Source organism: Propithecus coquereli, unplaced genomic scaffold, assembly GCF_000956105.1.
Source record: "Propithecus coquereli isolate 6110/MARCELLA unplaced genomic scaffold, Pcoq_1.0 Scaffold166, whole genome shotgun sequence".
Taxonomy (NCBI): domain Eukaryota; kingdom Metazoa; phylum Chordata; class Mammalia; order Primates; family Indriidae; genus Propithecus; species Propithecus coquereli.
The window spans coordinates 3,994,822-4,007,080 of NW_012141191.1; the positions used below are offsets into that span (position 1 = coordinate 3,994,822).

Below are 12,259 nucleotides of genomic sequence, written 5' to 3' on the forward strand. Positions count from 1 at the left end.
TCTCCCTCTCTCTGTGTGGCATGCACTTAGGAAAGGCTATGTGAGCACATGTCCAATTGGCAGACATTTCCAAGCAAGCAAGAGGGCCCTCCCCAAGAACTGAATCACCAGCACCTTGATCTTGAACTTCCCAGCCTCCAGGGCTATGAGAAATAAATGTCTGTTGTAGACGTCATCCATAAATCTATGGCATTTTGTTATAGCAGCCTGAGCAGACTAAGACAGTCTATAAGGCCTACATGGCTGACTCTGCCACCTTCTCCAACCTCAACTCATACCTAATTCTCCCAAACTCACTGCCTGGGGCTACACCGGCCTCTCTTTGTGGCTGTTGCTCCTGAGACCCTGGCGAGCTCATTCCTGCCCCAGACCCTGTTCGAGCTTCTCTGCCTGGACCACAGAGTTTCCTCTACCCGGCAATGGCACAATCGCAAACCCCAGCATCCTCTCCCTAGTGTAAAAACCCAGCAGTATTCTGGGAATGACGGGTTTAGCTGGCCACAAAGTTGACAGAAGAATTAGCTGTGCAATTCAGAGTCAGCTGTGGCCTGAATGGATTAAGAGTCTGAGGTGGCCCACACTGGTGTTTGGGGAGAGTTCTGGGATGGAAGGAGGCAGCTGTAGTCTGGGCTGACCCTTTGCAGGCTCCTGGGTGACTTACAAGGCTGGGATGGGTGTGCCCAGGCCTGCAGGCAGAAGCCAAGGTGGTACTCAGCCTGGGGCTAAGACAGAACATAATCCAACTGCAGTCCTGGAAAGCCTAGAAGCATCTCTTGGAGGACAGTCTGGTGCTGGACAGACCTTGCTAGGGAGAGTGCTCTGCAGTGGAGAGGAACTCTTCCTTCCTGGAAGGATGCTGGTCATTCTCAGAGGCCCTGTGCTCCAAGTTATGACAACTTTTATTCTTTTACTACTGTTTACACTGCAGAGTATATGAAAGCCACACTCTCTTTTCAGGGACAGATACCACCTGTTAATTCTCCATTAAAAACAAAAACAAAAACAGAAGCCCAGATAAACATAATGGATTAAATACATATTACGTGCCAAGAATTTTCATGCACAATATTAACTCATTGAATGTAAAGGCTCATAGTGACTTGGTATATTTGGGTTTTTGTTTGTTTGTTTTTGAGACCCAGTCTTGTTCTGTTGCCTGTGCCAGGGCTAGAATGCAGTGAAATCATCTTAGCTCACTGTAACCTCAAACTCCTGGGCTCAAGCGATCCTCCTGCCTCCACCTCCCAAAGTGCTAGGATTACAGGCATGAGCCCTTGGTATTATTGCCCCTGCTTTATGTATAGATGAAGAAACTGAGCTTCAGAGAAAACCTAAGGTCATCCCCACGTAGATGGCAGGTACAGACTCCAAACCCAGGCCTGTCAGATTCGAAGCCCATTCTCTTACTGCTTTTAAGGACCTTGTGTGCATTGCTCCCACCCAATAAGACACTTGCGTCGGGTGGGAGGAGAGGTATGGTTTTTGTGGTTATGGATGTTTTCCTTTTAAGCTCCTGTTAACAGAATTCAAGTAGGTTTCTGCTGACACAGCAACTGAAGTGAGTTTTATCCAAACGATGTTGGAGAATCAAGTTTGTGAAACTCTTCCTGCGAAATATTAAACGGGGAAATGCCACAAATGTGCTTTGTCTCCCCCCAGGTGCGCTAGTTAATTAGAGTCCTTGATTCAAATGCCATTCTGGTATCTAAATGAATTTCAGAGCTCCCTTTCCCCAAAAAATACTTTAAGAAAAACACTTTAGTAAGCAAAAAAGTTCACTAAAAAGGCCCTCCTCTCCCAGGCAAGGGAGGGAAGCTAAGGTGAGAGAGGCCCAGGGAACTGTCCCCATTAGATACATAAGTCCTCCAGGGAAACTGGAGGGGCCTCTGCAACACCTGAATTGATTTTTTTCATATTATCACCAGAATCCACTAGCCCTAAGAATGCAGTGTCCCTGATGGACACAGATTAAAGTTGTTGAAGAGTCTCAAAGAATTTTTAGGCCTGAAAGTGGCCTTAGAAAAAAGCTGCAAATAGCTGGTTGCGGTGGCTCCCATCTGTAATCCTGGCACTCTGGGAGGCCGAGGCAGGAGGATCACTTGAGGTCAGGAGTTCAAGACCAGCCTGAGCCTGAGCAAGAGACCAAGAGACGCCCCCCCAACCACCACCACCAAGAATAGAAAAATTAGCCCAGCAGCATGGTGGTGTGTGCCTGTAGTCCCACCTACTTCAGAGGCTGAGGCAGGAGGATCTAGTCCCTCCTACTCCAGAAGCTGAGGCAGGAAGATCACTTGAGCCCAGGAGTTTGAGGTTGCAGTGGGCTATGATGATTTCACTGCACTCTAGCCCAGGCCACAGAGCAAGACTCTGTCTCCAGGAAAAAGAAAAAAGCTGCCAACAAATGGCTTTCCAGGACAGTCATGCAAATTAGCATGGGCCTCTTCAAACAAAGGAAGCTGCTGCTCCTCAGAAAGGCACTTCCAGGAGATGTTCAATAAAAATTGAAAATGTGGCTCCTAACACTTATGTTCATAGGACAGTGTCCCAAATTTCTCTGATGATGGGAATCACCTGAGGCACTTGTTAAACTTAAACTAGCATCCCAGGTCCCTCCCTAAAGATTCTGGTTGAGCAGGTCGGAGAAGGGGCTGGGGAATGGATAGTTTAGCATGCATCCTCACGTGGTTCTCCACATGGGGAGGTTTAGGAAATTCTGCCAGAGGGACATTGTTGCAGTTCTCTGACACAAGACAGGAAGATTACAATTTTGCAGACAGGTAAACCATTTTAAAGGTTAGAAAATAACTATTTGCAAAATGTTGTCTTTGGTTTACAAGAGACAGGGTCTGGTCTTAAATTCTTTTAATGTTTATTTACATATATGTTTGTATACACATGTGTACATTTGGATTTCAATTTTTTTTTTTTTTTGAGACAAGGTCTTGCTCTGTCCCCTGGGCTAGAGTGCAGTGGCGTCATCATGGCTCACTGCAACCCCAAACTCCTGGGCTCAAGTGATCCTCCTGCCTTAGTCTCCCAAGTAGCTGGGACTATAGGTGCGGGCCACCATGCCCAGATAATTTTTCTATTTTTGTATTTTTCCAGTTTTTCTATTTTTTGTATCACTCTTGCTCAGGCTGGTCTCGAACCCCTGGTCTCAAGCAGTCCTCCCTCCTCGGCCTTCAAAAATGTTAGGATAACAGGCGTGAGCCACTGTGCCCAGCCAATTTCAATTCTTTTTATATAAATGATAATTGTTAACTTAAACTATACCATAGATCACAAAAAAATAGCAAAATTCAACTAAAATGTCACTCTCCAGAGCCAACTACTGTTAGTAATTGGATAAGCACCCTTCCAGGTGTGTCTCTGCACAGGTAAGCATGTAGATACTGTATACAACTTTATACACCTGGTATATACACCTGACATACACCGGATATGCTCTTTTGCAACCTATTTCTATGTAAGACTATTGCTGGACTATTTTTTCATGAAATATAGACCTATATCATTTTTCTAGCTGCATAACATTCCATTTATGTGAATATACCATACTTGACTGAATAAACACTTTTATTTAACGTTCTTTTTAAAACTGGTATACAGGATAAGAAAAAATCAGGTGACTGAAACTCCTGAGATTTGTTTAGCATAGATAATGAGGAAACAAGTAGCTTGTTAGACTTCAGGCAGAATTCATAAGATGTGCTAAGGGCAGATAGTTACTTGTAAGATATGTTACAGATAAACAGAATAAATGGAATATTTTTGTGTTAAAAGAATGTGTTAAAGAATGGATTTAAAAAAAGAAACAAATGAGAGTTTCATTTATAAACAGAAGGGGATCAAAGGACAAAGTAAATCTTGAATTTTATAACATTTAATAAATATTTAACTTGTAATTGTATTCCTTATATAATTATATAACATAATATGAAATATTTTCTAGTTTATGATTTATATGGTTAATAATAAATATTTCATAAATATTAATAATATATAATAAGTCCCAGCTTATGCTACCTCCAGATTGACAGCTATGTCATCCCTAAATTGATTACCCATTGGTGACAACCATCATGTTCAATCTGGCCCCACATATACTCTGCCCCGAAATGCAGATAGAACACAAATCACTGGTGAGCTGCAGCTGTTGGCCAGGCATATGCCCCGCATCCCCCCCATAGAACAAGTGTATACCGGTTTTAGACACTTTCTATCTGCTGAGCACCTTGTTCAACCTCAGCTCTGGTCTTTGTGACCACATCATCAGCAGGGAAAGCTGACCCCACAGGGAGACACACTATAAGCACAGGGTTCCAGAAGTGTGGATCTTTCATCCTGTTGGTACCCTAACCTAACGATGTTAACTGGCTCTACCTCTTTCCCCTTCCTTCTCACCCTGTGTTTTTGAGCTGAATAAATCGTGTGATTGGAACACCTGATTTTGGTCTCTGGGCCTTTCTACCCCATGATATCTGGGAGAGCTTATTCTGGCGGTGTTCTCGGAAGCTAGGACTGCATCCAGCTAAACTTCCCCCTACTGCTGGAATAGTGAAGAGAAGCAAGCAGGGTAGGGAGTCATAATGAATAAAATTAGGTTTGTATTATAGAAGGTACATCAGATCCTTTGCTTATCTGGGATGTGAAGGTCAGGGGAGGCACAAGAGTGAATCTTTCAGGAATGTATGGGACTTTCAGCTTTTCCTGCCTCCAAAGTCATGGTCTAAATTCTTAAATAAATCAATTAAAGTTTATTCCCTCCTTGAGATTTGTATTCTAAACACTAAGTCACATAAACAGACTGTCTTTCTATTATTTTTTTTTCAGAGACAATCCTAGCTATTACTCCTAACGACATTTTATTTTTTACATATCTTCTCTCTTCCTAATCTAGTTCTGCCTCCGCTGGAACCATCCTCCAGTTGCTAAAGTATTTTGATTCTTGTTCTAAGTCTTGGGAAAGCATCCCTCTTTCTTGCCATATTTATTCTGCTGCGCTAAAACTATCAGAAGAGACAAATATAACTTTAACATATTATGAAGCCACTTTCAAAATGTGTTGACAGTTATTTTAGTAACCAGTCTTAAGATCTAAAGTAAAATAATTTTTTTTTTTTTTTGAGACAGAGTCTTACTCTTTTGCCCAGGCTAGAGTGAGTGCCGTGGCGTCAGCCTAGCTCACAGCAACCTCACACTCCTGGGCTCAAGCAATCCTTCTGTCTCAGCCTCCCGAGTAGCTGGGACTACAGGCATGCACCACCGTGCCCGGCTAATTTTTTCTATATATTTTTAGTTGTCCGATTAATTTCTTTGTATTTTTAGTAGATACGGGGTCTCGCTCTTGCTCAGGCTGGTCTCGAACTCCTGAGCTCAAACAATCCACCCGCCTCGGCCTCCCAGAGTGCTAGGATTACAGGCGTGAGCCACCGCGTCTGGCCTAAAGTAAAATAATTTTGTGTATGTATAATTATTTGATTTTTTGAATATCAACAATTATATTTCAAATATCAATCTCAAATAGCAATAATAATTATAATCAAATAATCAGGTATGTCTTTTCAAAAATCAATTTTTTCAAATATCAACTAATTTTGATGGGTGAGGAGGTTGTATCCTGCCCAGGATGTTTTGCCTAATCTCACTACACAATAAGGTTACCTCTAAATGAATCAACATTTTGGCTGAACTGAAAACTACTGTTACCAACCATTCAACTCATGTGAGTGAAGTACCAAAATCAGAGCTCCAGTGATGACCCCCCCCATCAGAAACTAGATGCAGATTCTTCATCTCAATTTTATTAGGTTAAATGAGAATCATAAAATAAGCTTCCAAGGCTCCGCCACACAGCCACAGTCCCAGGGGCCCGACAGGGGCAGCAAAGTGACTGCCAGGTGCCAATTAGACTACAGTTTCCCCTAAGGGAAGAGCCTTTATCCATCTAAATTTCCTCAGGCGGAGCTGTGCCTAGCCCAAGGGCTACCTGAAACCAGTTACTGCACCTCTCACTGGCTGGCGTGGGTAGAGGAGAAAGAGCCGGAGAGAAGGGCAGGTGATGCGAGGAGAAGGGGTAAGAAGCACAAAGAATCCTTTCAAGCAATCTGGCTGTGCAAAGTAAGAGAACTAGGGCTCCGGATCATCTTTTAATTCTTAGGTTCTGTATTCTTTTAAACATGCAGGAGTATAATTAAATTATGTGGCAGAACCTAGCTTGAACATTACTCATCTATGTGTTATACTTAAGATGTCCAGACATCGCAGATTTCCAGGGATAAGCCAGATGACCAAGGCTCTGTCTTGCTGATTTCATAAGTAAAGCACACACTCTAATTTTTGTTTGGAAAACATGTTAGACTCTTAAGACATTAGAATGTAGGGAAGAATAAACCCCTCTTATTTCTGTTTTCCTCCCACTTAAATGGTGTACCGATTTCTCATGATGAAAGCTTGTTTGAATTGCTAAACTGACAAACTCTGTAGATAAGTATTTGGAGCAATGCTCTTTTGTTTTTAAATAGTTATAGAGGAAAATATAGAATTGTTGAATAGATACTGACAAAATCATTTGTCTGAAATCTCTATGACTGGACAATTGCTAAATTGCTTGAATCCCTGAATGCTGAAACAATTCCAAGTAAATGTACAAGTAATTCCAAGTAAGTACAAGTTTAAGAGAGAATACACTTTTAGGCTGACTTGTTTACAAACATTTAGGCTGGTTTGGGAAGGAAATTAAGAATAGGACATCTATATAGTAGTCCCTTGGTATCCTTAGAGCAGGGGCCCCCAACCTATGGTGAGTTGTATAATTATTTCATTATATATTACAATGTAATAATAATAGAAATAAAGTGCACAATAAATGTAATGAGCTTGAATCATCCCGAAACCATCCCCAGCCCCCCACCCCCGTCCATGGAAAATTGTCTTCCATGAAAGTGGCCCCTACGAAAAAGGCTGGGGACCGCTACCTTAGGGGACTGATTCAAATACTCCCTCGGACGCCAAAATCCACAGATGCTCAAGTCACCAATAGAAAATGTCATAGCATTTACATATAACCTATGTATATCCTCCCATATACTTTAAATCATCTCTAGATTACTTATAATACCTAATGCAGTGTAAATGCTACGTAAGTAGTTCTTATACTATATTGATTTTTTAAATGTGTATTATTTTTTATTGTTGTTTTGGGATTTTTTCCCAAATATTCCAGACTATGGAGGGCCAGCTGTACTCAGATAACCCATGTATTTATAAGTGTTTAACATTTTAATAGCAAAAAAAATCATCTTGAAAAACATAGCCCCTTTCTTTCATGAAGTTTAAATGCTTTCATACACTCTGATAATTCCCAATAGTCCCTGCATAACAGATAAAATAGGAAACTGAAATATAAGAGTATCTTATCCAGAAACCCAAGAACCCAGAGCTAACAGACTAGCAGCTTGGTACCCTGATCTCCACAGCACCACTCTGCCTGGTGAACCAAAAGGAAACGTGGCAGAAAACAAAGAAAATTCTAGAAGCCAGCAGAGTACGAGGGGAAAGAGCACAGCTACAGAAGTCAGACAGACCTGGGATCCAGCAAGCCCCAGGTTTGCTGTTGCTTAGAGGTTTAACCTTATGACATTGCCAACATTCAACTGTTTCTGACCTACAAAACCGCACCTTCGTGTGGTTTGGCCTAAGGACAGTGCGACACAGGCACCTTGCCCACACTCTCTCTAAGCTTCCGTGTCTTCATCTGTTAACAGGTGTGATGCACTGAACTGTGTCCCCTCAAAATTCATATGCCGAAGTGCTCACCCCTAACGTGACCTTATTTGGACATAGGGTCTTTACAGAGGTAATCAAGTTAAAGTGAGGTCTTTAGGGTGGTCCCTAATCCAAAATGACCGATGTGCTGATAAAAAGGGAAAATTTGGACACAGAGACATGCAGAGAGAGAAGACGGCCATCTCCAAGCCAAGGAAAGAGGCCTGGGACAGATCCTTCCCTCACGGCCCTCAGAAGAAACCAACCTAGACAACACTTCGATTGCGGACTTCTAGCCTCCAGAGCTGTGAGACAATCATTTCTGTTGGTTAAGCCACCAGGTTTACAGTACTTTGCTACTGCAGCTCCAACAATCTAACACAAATGGGGATTACAATTGGACCTACACCTCATGGGACGGGCATGAGAATTAAATGAGACAGTGCAAGTAAAAGGTTTAGCACAGCACCAACTACAGAATAAGCACCCAAATTCCATCATTATTGTTATATGCATAATATATATGTTATTGATGAATCCTTTCATATTGGAATCAATGAAATTCTCAGGGCAAAAACAGACCTTTTCTTCTAGCCTAGTGCAGCATCTCGAGACCCTCTAACGTACAATGTCTGCTCCCGGAGTTTCTTATATCCCCTTTGTACACCTGGTCAGCCACTTTTCATCCTCAGGTTTCCTCTCAAATGCCACCTCCCCCAGGAGGCCTCCCCTGACTTAGTCACTGCTTCAGGCTTTCTGCCACATCCACTTTAAGGGGGCAGAGCGGTACTTTCCACACAGGAATGCAATTACTGGTTCCAGTTAGATTTCAAAGTTCCCCAGGGGTGAGCCTTTATCTTCCTCTAAATTTCCCTCAGCAGGGCTGGGTGAGATGCTCATTAAATATAATATTTGAGGAAAGAATCCCTTAACTACAGGTATGGAAATTGGGCATACACACACCATCTACAAACAAGCCCATGCTCTAAACCGGCTGTTAAAAGTACTCTCTAGGTTAGTGGTTCTCAAAGTATGGTCCAGAAACCAGAAGTATAGACCTGTTTGGGAACGTGTTAGGAATGCACATTCTTGGGCCTTGCCCCACATTGCCTGAAGCAAAAATCTCTGGGGATGGGGCCCAGGAATCTATTTTCACAAGCCCTCCAGATGCTTTTGATGTGGCTAAAGTTTGAGAACCACTGCTCTGGGTCTGACCGATTCAGGATGAGAGTTGGCCGCTGGTGTGAGCTCCCTGAGAATGCCTACAAACTGAGGGGCTCCCAGGGCATGAAGTAAGTTTCAAGCTTTCACCTTCAACTCACTTTGATGATATCATGAGACAAGTCAGTGGTAACTTTAAGGTATCTAAATTGCCTAACAGTGGCCGGGCACGGTGGCTCAGGCCTATAATCCTAACACTCTGGGAGGCCAAGATGGGAGGATTGCTTGAGGTCAGGAGTTCAAGGCCAGCCTGAGCAAGAGCGAGACCCCCCCCCCCCGTCTCTACCAAAAGTAGAAAGATTAGCCGGGTATGGTGGCGTCTGCCTGTAGTCCCAGCTACTCAGGAGGCTGAGGCAGGAGGCTCGCTTAAGCCTAGGAGTTTGAGGTTGCTGTGAGCTAGGCTGATGCCATGGCACTCTAGCCCAGGTGACAGAGAGAGACTCTGTCTCAAAAATAAATAAATAATAATTAATAAATTGCCTAACGGTGAGATTCCACAACTAGGAAGTGAGGCTCTGCCCAGACTCTTAGCATCCTTTCTGAAAGCGAAGATGATTTTGCTAAGTCAAAAAGATGATAATCAGAGCCCCTTAAAGTAGCAAGAAACCAGCCCCGGACAAACAGTGTTCCTCAGAGGAGACTCCAGGATGGAAAAGGAGGGCAGAATGGGCAGAGGCTGATGCTTAGAAACCTCAGGTCCAGCACAGCTTGAAAGACTTCTGCTCCACCCACACCAGACATTGCCAGCGGATCACAACATCTTGCTCAACAAACTCGGGCAGCACCTGCCAATCCCCAGCTCCAGGCAGCCTCTAGCTGTTGATCAGATCTGGCCTTTGACAAAAACATGTTTACTAGTCTGAGGGTTTTTGGTTTTTGTTTTGTTTTTTTCTTTTTAGCCTCACCTGTCCAGACTACAATACTAGTCTGAGTTTAAGGAGTTAAGTCTTCAACCTCTGTAGAATTACTATAGAAATCAGCTGTTATTATAGAAATCTCACTGAATGTGGGAGTCAGGGGCTGTGCTCCCTTGGGGAAATCATTTAAAATCTTTGAATCTCAGTTTCTTTCCTTCCAAAAGGGAGCTAGTAGTACCTTCCTGTTGGGTGGTTGTGAGCAGAAACCATATGAGTGAAAGCACCTTGCCCTGTGCCTGGAAAATAAAAGGCTCTTGACGACTGTTTACTGGATCTGAAACCAGGGCGAGGTGGGATGCCTGGGGAAATCCTTACCACCCCAGCTCGCCTAAGGCTAATTCAGCCCAGAAAGTCCAGCTGAGGTGTTTGCACATAGAAGAGCTCTGGAGCAAGGCACTGACTTGGGAAAACAAACTGATGTTGGGAAGGCACGTGGGCAGGAGCACAGGGAGCCAGAACAGGGAGGTATTTATCAGGAGGGGCTTGCTCGAGTAGGAAAGAGCCTTCCCTCCGACAGACGATGCCAGCTCCAATCCCTCTTTCCCATACTCCACGCTGTCCCTCCAATTCATTTGATTAAATCAATAAACCCTACCTAGAAATCTAGTTTTAGGAAAACCACTCCTGGAGTCTGGGCAAGCATCTGTCTTCTCACATTTGGGACATTTAAGAGCTCCACAGAGAACACTACAGCAAACAGAACCCACTTCCAGCCTTGTCGATTCTGTGGAAACCGAGGACTTCCCCACTCAAGTGTCCCCATTTGGACAACTAGATGCCAAGGAAGGCCTTGGCATGTGCCAGGTACTCGCTATATATTAATTCATTTGGCTTTGTGTTGACACTTCCTTTTTACAAACGAAGGATCCGAGGCTCAAAAGCATTAAGACATGTGCCCAATATCACACAATTAGGAGGCAGGAGCACTGGGGTTTGAACAACTACCTGCTATTCTAGAGTGTGCTACTCACACTGCACTACATGCAGTGTAGTGTATGAGTTCTCCCATGTCGCCGCAATCTACCCAGGCAGGAGCTGCCAGCTTAAACAGACAAGAATTACAGAATAAGCACATGAAAAAAATTCCAACCCCATTCCAGCCAGCCATGGACTGGCCTATAATCAGAGGTAAAAATGTAACTAAGAACAAATACATCCCAGCATCTGTCAAAATAAAATTTAATACCTTGTAAATCTCATTTAATTCATACTTAAAAGTGAATCAGCACATGGATAATACTTGCTCTTAGCTCTTTCACTAAAAGCTTATACATAATTAATCTTTAGAAGCCAGTGTGACTGATGATGTCTTTTATATTTTCAGCAAAGTGCTTACCACTGTTATATAATTTTACTATCTCAATGATAATGAAAAACATGACCTATCAAAATGACCTCCAACCCCCAGACACCACCAGCACCCAATGCTGATCTCACCAGGCAGGCATTTATTCGGAACCACAGAAGCTGTACTTATATGCCAGGAAGGTCCTCAGTAAGCATTTACCCAACCATGGCAAAGTTGCACCATAAATGCAGGTAAGATGTTTCTGTTCTTTAGTAGAAAGGACATTACCATTAAATTTTCTATGAAAATTTATATATCAACAACATCAAAAATGGGGACCTTAATTACCTCTAGGATGTGAAATAATTTATACATCAAACTTTTGATGGAGAAGACCATAACAAGGTTGATGAAAGACAAATAAGCAAATACCTGGTAAATAGCTGTGCTGTCTGCAAGCACAGGTCTGTGCTTCGTGGAGTACTTCTGCCTGGAGCTACAGCCGGGGTGCCAGTCCCACTCACAGGGAGATGATAATAATGTGGTACTCCGCACGCTGGAAAGAGACAACGTTGTTAAAAATCCAACATGGTCATTCCCCAAATGGTGAAATCCTGGACAATGCACCAAAGTTCACATACCATTCAATTCGCCCATGTATAGCATGGCTTTTAGTATATTCATAGTTGTACAACCATCACCATGATCCATTTTGGAACATTTCATTACCCCAAAAATGCAACACCATACTGCTTAGCCATCACTCCCCAACCCTCCAATTCCCTCCCTGCCCCCTGGCCCTTGGCAACCACCAATCTATTAATAATTTTTGTCTCTACAGATGTACCTATTCTGAATATTTCATATAAAGGGATTCATACAATATGTGGCCTTTCGTCACTGCTTTCCTTTACTTAGCATAATGTTTTCAAGGTTCATCCATGTTGTAGCATATATCAGAACTTCATTCCTTTCTATGGCCAAATAATATTCCATTGTGTGGATATACCACATTTTATTTATCTACTCTTCAGTTGATGGATGTTTGGGTTGTTTCGACTCTTTG

The 12,259-nt window shown here is 42.8% G+C and overlaps 1 protein-coding gene across 1 annotated transcript in view; it reads right to left on the reverse strand.

Annotated features, from left to right (window-relative positions):
• TJP2 (tight junction protein 2) overlaps positions 1-11,751 on the reverse strand; it is a 91,048-nt gene extending 79,297 nt beyond the window's left edge. The window contains exon 1 of the mRNA XM_012641613.1: positions 11,626-11,751. The gene's annotated coding sequence lies outside the window, so the exon portion shown is untranslated. The remainder of the gene's footprint in view (positions 1-11,625) is intronic.
• Positions 11,752-12,259: the final 508 nt, after the last annotated feature.